The sequence below is a fragment of the Mus pahari genome, chromosome 1 (assembly GCF_900095145.1).
Source record: "Mus pahari chromosome 1, PAHARI_EIJ_v1.1, whole genome shotgun sequence".
NCBI lineage: Eukaryota > Metazoa > Chordata > Mammalia > Rodentia > Muridae > Mus > Mus pahari.
The window spans coordinates 146128846-146137936 of NC_034590.1; the positions used below are offsets into that span (position 1 = coordinate 146128846).

The 9091-nt window shown below is 40.8% G+C and overlaps 1 protein-coding gene and 1 pseudogene across 10 annotated transcripts in view; both read right to left on the reverse strand.

Annotated features, from left to right (window-relative positions):
* Positions 1 to 9091, reverse strand: part of Slc16a12 (solute carrier family 16 member 12) — an 86019-nt gene that overhangs the window by 18259 nt on the left and 58669 nt on the right. The gene's annotated exons all lie outside the window — the stretch shown is intronic.
* LOC115062512 lies at positions 3165 to 4765 on the reverse strand (annotated as a pseudogene).

Here is a 9091-nt window from a genome sequence, read left to right on the forward strand (position 1 = left end):
TATGTCCCGCGGGTCGGGATATGTACAAAGGCAGTAATCTGATGAAGAGGATGATGATGATGATGATGATGATGATGATGATGATAATCTGAAATGAATACCTTCTAGAGACTAATTTATTATGGCCGAACATTGTAACTGACCAGTTTATCATTAAAAGACTTATCTTAGTTACTTTTCAATTGCTGTAATAAGACACTGTGGCCAAGGCAACTTATAGAAGTAGCTTTTTTCATATAAGTATATGCTCAGAGAAAAAAGACAAATGGTAATGTTAAGTTGAAAATAATTACCTACAGAGTATGTGAGGCAATGGTTTAGCACTGCAGCATTTGGAAGGAGCCTCATACAGACATTTAATGACCTCTTTTAGGGCCTCTTTCAGAGGAGTATGACAGCAGAGAAGAAGTACTGCTCTTGTTGCTTGTCAGTAAGAGGTTATATCTTTTTCGATATGTCCAAACCCCAACTCTTTCAGATGCAGCAACCCATAGCCAACTGGGTTTTTAGTCTTCCACTCCTCTGTAGTTGCTTCCAGATAGGAAGATGAGTGATGGAGAGATTGGGGAAGGAAGAAAAGTCGGTGGGATCAGGGCAGCTATGTTACGCAGGGCCAACTTTAAGTGAATACTCTTTAAATACTCACAAAGAGCCTGCCATTGCAAAGTATGAACCTTGATTAATGCCCAGCTGTTACTGAATTAAAATTGCTAGTAATTCGATCTTTGCAATTCAATTTATAACTGAAGTTCAGTGGAGCAACAGAGGCTTCTTGTGAACAAAGGATCCACGTGCCCTGTGTGTGCCTGTTGATCTTTGCTACCCCGTGTTGGAGATGTCTCATGTGCACAGAATTCTGGTTGACCTATAGTCCAAGGGAGCTTAGTAGGGCTCAGAGCTAGCACATGAATGCCAGGAGCTTAGTAGGACTCACAGCTAGCAGATGAATGCATGGAGCTTAGTAGGACTCACAGCTAGCAGATGAATGCATGGAGCTTAGTAGGACTCACAGTTAGCAGATGAATGCATGGAGCTTAGTAGGACTCACAGCTAGCCCATGTCAGTGAGCACATGAGAGCCATAGAAAAGGTCTAACTACCCAAGACAGGCCACACTTTCTTTCTGCACCCAAACTTGTTCTAAAACAGAAAGAGGCAAAGGTACCTACCCTAAAGCTCACAATCTCCATCACCTATGGTGAGAGTATGGCACAGAGGAAGAGGACAAGAGGGTTACTCCTAACTTGTGTTCCTTCTCAGGAAACCAAAGATGACTCCGTGGATTGTGTGCTTCATGAGCAAACATGAGGACCCGAGTTCGGATCCCCAGAACTCGTGGAAAAACTAAGTGTGACACAATCTGGGAAAGGAAACCAGACAGATCCTAGGGTTCTTTGAATGTGCGATTATAACACACACATACACGTACATGCACATGCACATACATGTATACTATTGCATACAATGTACACATACACATAAAGATATAGATGAATGGATTGGCAGATAGATGGGTAGATAGATAGATAGATAGATAGATACATACATACATACATACATAAATATATACATACATAGATAGATACATAGATAGATGCATAGATAGATACATAGATAGAGGGGAAGAAAGGAGAAACAAGAGAGAATGAGAATAATATGCAAGAATAGAAACTCAAATGAAAATATCAGTGTTAGCCATATCCAGGATTCCCACTGTTCTGATGAAATCGAATTCACGTGGGTGTACAAGCTATAAAACACAAGTTACACAGTTTCATTGATTCTACACACAAGTAAAGGCTCTGGTTTGCATTTAAAATTGGCATTGTATAGCACTATCAGTAAGTTCATAATAGTAATTTCACACTCTTATTTTTCTTGATTAAATAGCACTAAATGCCAAAGGAACAGCATAAAAACTTGAGATAGACTCATCAAGAAGGAAAAAATAATAAAATAATGTCACATTGTGGTTTGACAATGCTCTTTTTCCCCTACTTTTCTTTTTTTTAACAAAAAGCATTTTTATTTTTGTGTTGGGCTCTTTAATTATTTTGCCAATCCTAAGCAAATGATACACAGAGATAAATAATCAACCCTCAGGCAAAGGCATTCAAGGAAACCTGCATCTATGTTATACAATAGTGGTCAACACTTGGAGAAGGAAAGAACACAGGACTGGCAAGGAGAGAGGTCAAACTGAGATATAAGATATAAGATAAGGAATCCACACAGGTCCAAAGGAATAGCCCACTCTCTCCACCAATCATCAGATATGCCCCCCCCCAAGAGGACAGGCAGCTTCCTACAGGTGATGGAGCAGTGGGCTCTGACAGCTACAGCTGTGTACTTGTGTTTGCGTGCTGGTCAGCTGAGGCCATGCTGAGGGCACATCTCTGTGTTCACACTTATCTCTGTGCTCCTCCACACTGTAGGCTAGCAGAATTGCTTCAGCCAAAAGAATGTGAAAAGAAGCTCTTCTCCATTGAGTGAGACTCCAGACAACACATTGTGGTAGATCTGATGCAAAGTCTGTAATCACGTCAGAGACTGGAGTATGGAAGTGAAGTGATACAGTCACCCTCAACAGAACATACAATGCATGTAAACTACTCAGACAACTGCTGACTTTAACATGAATGAAAATACATTAGAACTTCTTAAAAACACAAAGCCAGTTTTAATTTGGAGCAGCAAGAAAAGCTAGAACCCTTCAATGCAAATGTAAGGGCCCCATCTGTCGATCTTGCTTCCTTCCCAAGATACTGATATCAAGGATAGTCACTGACAAATATCTGCAAAGGAAGCTGTCAGCAGAGCAAACAAGCCCATGAAGTAGGAGAAAATCCTTACCAGCTCTCCATTAGACACGGGGCTAGTGCCAAGAGTTTATAAAGAACTGTAGAAGTAAGTAAAAAGAACGTCTAGTGTTAATCAGCCGATGATCCAGGAGACGGAAAATTTTCAAATGAAGAAATACAAATGGCCAATAAGTATTTTTTAAATGGTCGATATCCCTAGTCAACAGGGAAATGCAAATTAAAACTGCTTTGCAATACTACCTCATTTTAGATAACAATCTGACAAATGTTGGCAAGGGTGTGGAGAAAGAGGAACCCTTGTCCACTGCTGGTGGGAGTGCAAACTAGTAAAACCATTGTGAGCATTAGTAGGGCATTTCCTCAAAAGATTTAAAATAAAACTACCATCTGACCCAGCTATACTATAGCAGAGCATATACTTCCCCACCTCCATATCATACCACAGAGATACTTCCACAACCATGTTTAGAGCTGCTCTACATACAATAGTGAGGAAATGGAACAGATAAATGAACAATGGAAGTGTGGTACACATACCCAGTAGAATTTTTTAGTTTGAGGTGACCCAAACTCAGAAGACAAAAGCCTTATGCTTCCTCACATGCAGATCCTAGTCTCTACATATGCATTTATACACACATGTAAGTGTGTGTAGAGTCTAAAAAACTCAAAAGGAGACCAAGAGCGGGGACAAGTATGTACTTAGGAAGGATGAAAGATAAGCAGAAGGACACAGGAACACAACAAGAGGAAGATACTGGGGCCACCACACAAGAGAAGTTAAGGATAGCAGAGAGGTGGGGGGGGGAATGGGTTGGGGTAAGAATCACTAAAATACATCATTCAGAAATGCAGTAATGATAGCTAGTATCATGTATGCTAATTTAAACTTATTTTGTATCACTAAAAATAACTTTCTTTTCTAAAAGGTCATTTTCCTACTGCTTCCGTGTTTTCCTCTCAGACAAGTTTTAGAGCTGGATCACTCGGCCCTTTCTCTTCTTGTCACCTCCCCATTCAAAATGTTTGCACCTCTTAATGGCCAGCATCCTCTCGGATCTTCTGTTGGGTTCAGCACACTTAAGCCTGAGCACAATCTCCTTTGTGGTTTAGGCCATCTTTTGGAAAAGTGGCTTTGTTTGCCCATCATAGCCACTCTGCTTGCAATAATAGCACCCCTACCCTTGGGTATACAGGAATCTTTGCCCTTCTTATCCTGGGTCACTTTGTGAGGCTAATGCTTGCCACATTTCTTACAGAAAGTCCTTCGGGTTTTAGGTACTTTGCCATCTTTGCAGTAGAAGTGTCTGCGATGAAAACGAGAGACCCAGAGTCTGTGATGGCCACCTCAATTACCAAACAGCAGAGAGCTAATTTAAAATTTTAATTAAAAAATGAACACCAATATAAAAGCAATAACTAAAATCTTGTGAAGTTCCCTTCTTCTGCTTCTTGTCTGGAACTAAAATGTCTTATCATCTTCTCCTAGCTACTTAGCCTTCAATCAGAATGAGTTGTGAGTTAACGTACAGAGCCTCATTATCAAAATGGTTGAGTTATCCATCACCCAGGATTCTCAGCAGAACACCGTTGACTGTGGGGCTGGGCGAGCCCTGGCGAGATTGGTCCTGTGTGGCAGGATGCTTAGAAGCGTCTCCAGCTTCTGCTCCAAATGTCTCCAGACATTGCCAACAAGCCTTGGAAACCAAAATGAGCCTGACTGCCGACAAGTGATCTAGTCATCAAGTTTTCCAACCCCTCTTCAGAGCCTTCAAATCCCTCCATGGGTCGCCTTCACCCTGATTGTTCATAATTGACGGCAACACCTTTCCCCTGAACTGTAGCCCAAAGCTCCTAAATGATGCTTCTCCATTTACATGTAGCTGGCTTCAGCGCATTCTGCACACAGTGCTTTCCTAGAACAGATGCTGGCATTTCCAACATCTTAGCCTGACTTGCGAGGCTTTGGGGTGAGTTCCTTTCTGCCCACTGTTTGAATCCTTCGCTTCAGTCACCTTTTGCTACCTCGGTCACCACAGTCCCAGTGTTTTATGCACGTCTTTACATTATGGCTTTTTCTGTGATTCTCCTCTAAGGCCCCTCTTTTAGTCTCAGGCAGTCAGCCATTCTATGCCTCCAAGAAATCGTCCTTGACTGCTCCCTTATTACTCAAGACAGGAATGGATGCTTCTCGTATGTGTCCTCTACATGATGCATGTTCATCTGTGGGCTGGGAACCCCCTTTCCATTTGTTTGTACTGTCTGCTAGACATTGTGCTGTGACAGTGGAAGGCATATATGTCTTAATTCACACTAAAGTCCAAACATCTAGTACAGTATCTGTCATGAATTGGGTGCTTATAAGTATTCAACGGAAGAAGACAATGAAGGAAGGGAAAGGGGGCAGGAGGAAGGAAGGACTAAAGAAGGAGGAAGGAGGAAGGAAGAAGGAATAAGGAAGGAAGGGGAGCCCCTTGATAGAGAATCTGACTGGAATGTAAGGAAGTGAAAGGCTCCACTGGAGAGAGAAGAGGAAGAAAGGGTGGCAGTGCCACCAGAGGGCATGTGCAGAGGCAAGCTGAAGCAGGGATGTGAAGCATCCAAACAGGCTCTGAAGACACAGCACGAATCAGCACCATCAATGCAAAAGTGCAGAAGTGACAGCAAAGAGTAGTTGAGAAAATGGTAAGACATTTTGAAATTATAAACCAGTCTCTTAAGCCGGGCGTGGTGGCACACACCTTAAATCCCAGCACTTGGGAGGCAGAGGCAGGCGGATTTCTGAGTTCAAGGCCAGCCTGGTCTACAAAGTGAGTTCCAGGAAAGCCAGGGCTATACAGAGAAACCCTGTCTCAACAAACCAAAAATAAAATAAAATTAAATTAAAATAAACCAGTCTCTTCACTAAATTGTTCTAGGGAACGTAATATTACTGTGCTGTCTCCTGTGGTTTCTTAAAACTGTTGTTTTGCCTTTTTTTAGTTAATCAAATTATTTATTTATTTATTTTACATCCTGATTGCAGCTTCCCCTCCCTCCGCTTTTCTCAGTCCCTCTCTCTTATCTCCCAATCCACCCTGCCATCCATCTCTCCCCCCTTCTCCTCAGAAAGGAGGTTGCCTCCCGTGGGTATCAGCCAGCCTTAACATAGCAAATTGTAGTAAAATCAGGCACATTGAGGCTACACAAGGCAGCCCAGCAAGGAAAAATGGATCCAAAGGCAGGCAACGCAGTGAGACAGCCCCTGCTTCCGCTCTAGGAGTCCCATATGAAGACCCAGTTGCAGAAATGTCACATACGTGCAGAGGGCCTAGGTCAGTCCCATGCATGCTCTCTGGCAATTGAGTCTCTGTGAACCCCTGAGGGTACAGGTTAGTTGATTTCTTCTGAACTGAGTTGACTAGTCATATCAGTAAAACTTTTGATCTGAAAATCACTTCTGGAAAGGTGAGAACCTTAGTCAGGGGTCAAAGTTCAATGACTGCATCCACCTTTATGAGCATTTCAACACTCATGAAGTTCAGAAAGATGGTTAGGTCGCTCAATGGGAAGAGGACCAAGTGACAAATAATTAAAAAAAAAAATAAAGTGAAAAGAAATAATACGGTCATGTCTTGCCTCTTTAGAGAAGGAGAGAAATGACCATAGCACTTTCCTGTTGACAAAGGTTTGTGTTGTGAGATTTAACATCCAGGGTTATCTGAAATAAGTTGAATTGTAATAGGAGCACACATGGATTTGGATGCTTGCAATAACAAGAGTAGGGAATACAAAGCTCTTATTCCAGACTCATGCACACGGAATCAGTTATTGAAGAAGCTTGCTGACCTCTCAGGGTTTCAATTTCTTCATCTATAAATCAAGTGTTTCCATAAGCAGGACTCACAAAGGTCAGAATGATGTGTCTCATGATGTCTCTTCAGCCTTTGGGGTCTTGATAGGACTTGTCCCCCCAAACACGGAAACAGATCACAACCAGTGTCACCATTTATAACCAAACGCGCTTTCTTAAAGATGATCTGACTCCAACAGGTCAATGAGCTTTAGGACCTGTTGAGCTCAAGCTCACCAGCGCTCTGACGCTGCCCTAGCTTTGCTTAGTCAGATCAAGAACTGACCCACGGGGATGTTGTAGACTGCTCGCTAAATTCACTTCACATCCCTTGACTAATCCTACAATGTGGTGGGAATGACTTCAGGAAAACTATCTGAAGGCATGCCCCCAAGGGCAAAGTAAATGCTCAGTAAAGTTAGCAATCACTTACTTCATTTTTACCCTGACTGTTCTCAAAAGAGTTTGAAAAAATCTACAGAACTCCAAAGAACTCCAGAAACTTATTTCTACTCAGTTTGTTTGAACTCAGGAAATCTAGGCAACACCAAGTCTCAAGCCTAGGATATTGTTTGGTTTGAATATTTAAATAAAATCTTTGTTTCTAAAGTAACCACTCAGGTTGTTAATATATGTAGAGAATTCATGTAATTACAATTTAAACATTATCCTTAAGTTAATAATGTATTTTGATAAAGAGATCTTAAAGAAAAAAGAAATAATCAATACATAGTAATAAATAGAAGATATAAATATATAATAATTACTGCTTTCATTGCCTGTTGAACTTTAAAATTTACATTTTTTCAAAGTACAAGGCTAGAGCTGAGATAGAATGTTTAAATGACTTGAGTAATAATTATAGCATTGTTTATAAAAGCAAAAACCAGAAGACCATATAAAATCACATCAATTAAATTGTATCAAATAATTGTACACAGAAGCACGAAATAGAATTTTTTTCTTTTTTAAAAAAAATATAGAATAGAGTTTATTCAGGGCATGGGGAGGGCAGTTAAGAGGGCAGCAGAGGCAAAGAAAGGCAGAGAGAAGGAGATAGTGGAGAAATGGGGACCAGCCATGGCCACATGGGGGGGGATTGGGAGTAAGGGGACAAGAGGCAAGAGAGAGGCAAGAGCGTAAGAGCACGTAATAGAATTCTAAGAAACTATTTTCCAATGAGATAGAACCTTCTTGGTTGATATAGAACAGTCTCAAGAGAAATTATTAATGGGGGGGGGAACAGAACAATGTATCAAAAATGACCCTGCTTATGTAAATAACAAGAATGTACACTTAGGTTAGCTCAAGGTTAAGGAGGCAGTTTGTTTTCCTTTTGAGACTGAACTTTAAAAAAAAGTATTGCTGAGGTTAATTTTAGGCAGTGAAATTGAGTCAGGAAGTAGGGAAGAAAAATATTTTATATATTTTCAACATGTTTGAATTTTACCATCAGAGTGCAAGATGTTTTGTGTTAAGTTGCTTGTCTAGTAGATGCTAGTTATCTGTTAGGCAGGTTGCCCTGGCTCGTTTCTCTTGCTCTCACGTCCAGTTCTCTTGGCTGCTTCTTGGTGGGTGACATTTAGATTCCTGGGCTGGCTACATCACCACGCTTTCTTGTCTGCCTTTATTCTCCTTAAGTATTCTTGTCTTGACCTCCTCTGTTGACTTCAGTCTGGAATTCTGTCTTGACTTGCAGTCATGGTCTTCTTTTCTGGTTTCTGACAGAATGTTTGGCAGTTTAGGCATGGTGAAGATGGGCAGGCACTGGTGCAGGCTGAGACATCTTCCTCCTTCATTTCTGCCAGGCCAAGTTATTTCCATCCCTTAAGACTTTACTCCAAGGACTTCTCTAGAAAGTCAGTGCTAAATCTCCAGGCTCCTGAATTTGTCTCACTGCCAATCATATTTTAATTCCATACTGATCAAAGTTAATATAATATTTTGATGACCTACATTATGAGCTTAAAAGACCACCAATAAAAGGGTGACTTCTTTTATTTGGCAGGGTGCTGAATTCCTTGACTATCACCAAAGGTCACAAAACTTAATAGAACTCAAGTCAATACAGGCATTTTTATTTGTATCTCAGTCAATTATGCATGAGTCTACCATAAGATCGCCAGTCAATCTACTGCTTTAGAAGCCTCTAGCACAGTCATGTCTTCAATGAACGTAAGATAATCATCAATGGAATGGATTTTAAATGAATTGAAATAGAAACTTAAAAGTACAACCTACAGAAGAGAAAAGGTTTTTAGCTTTTAGTGGTAGTCAATGGAGTCAACATCCTACCAAATAAGGCAAGATATCCATTTACTGATGGTCTTCCAAACTCCTGATGTAGGTCATCTTTCTTTCTTTCTCTCTTTCTCTCTTTCTCTCTTTCTTTCTTTCTTTCTTTCTTTCTTTCTTTCTTTCTTTCTTTCTTTCTTTCT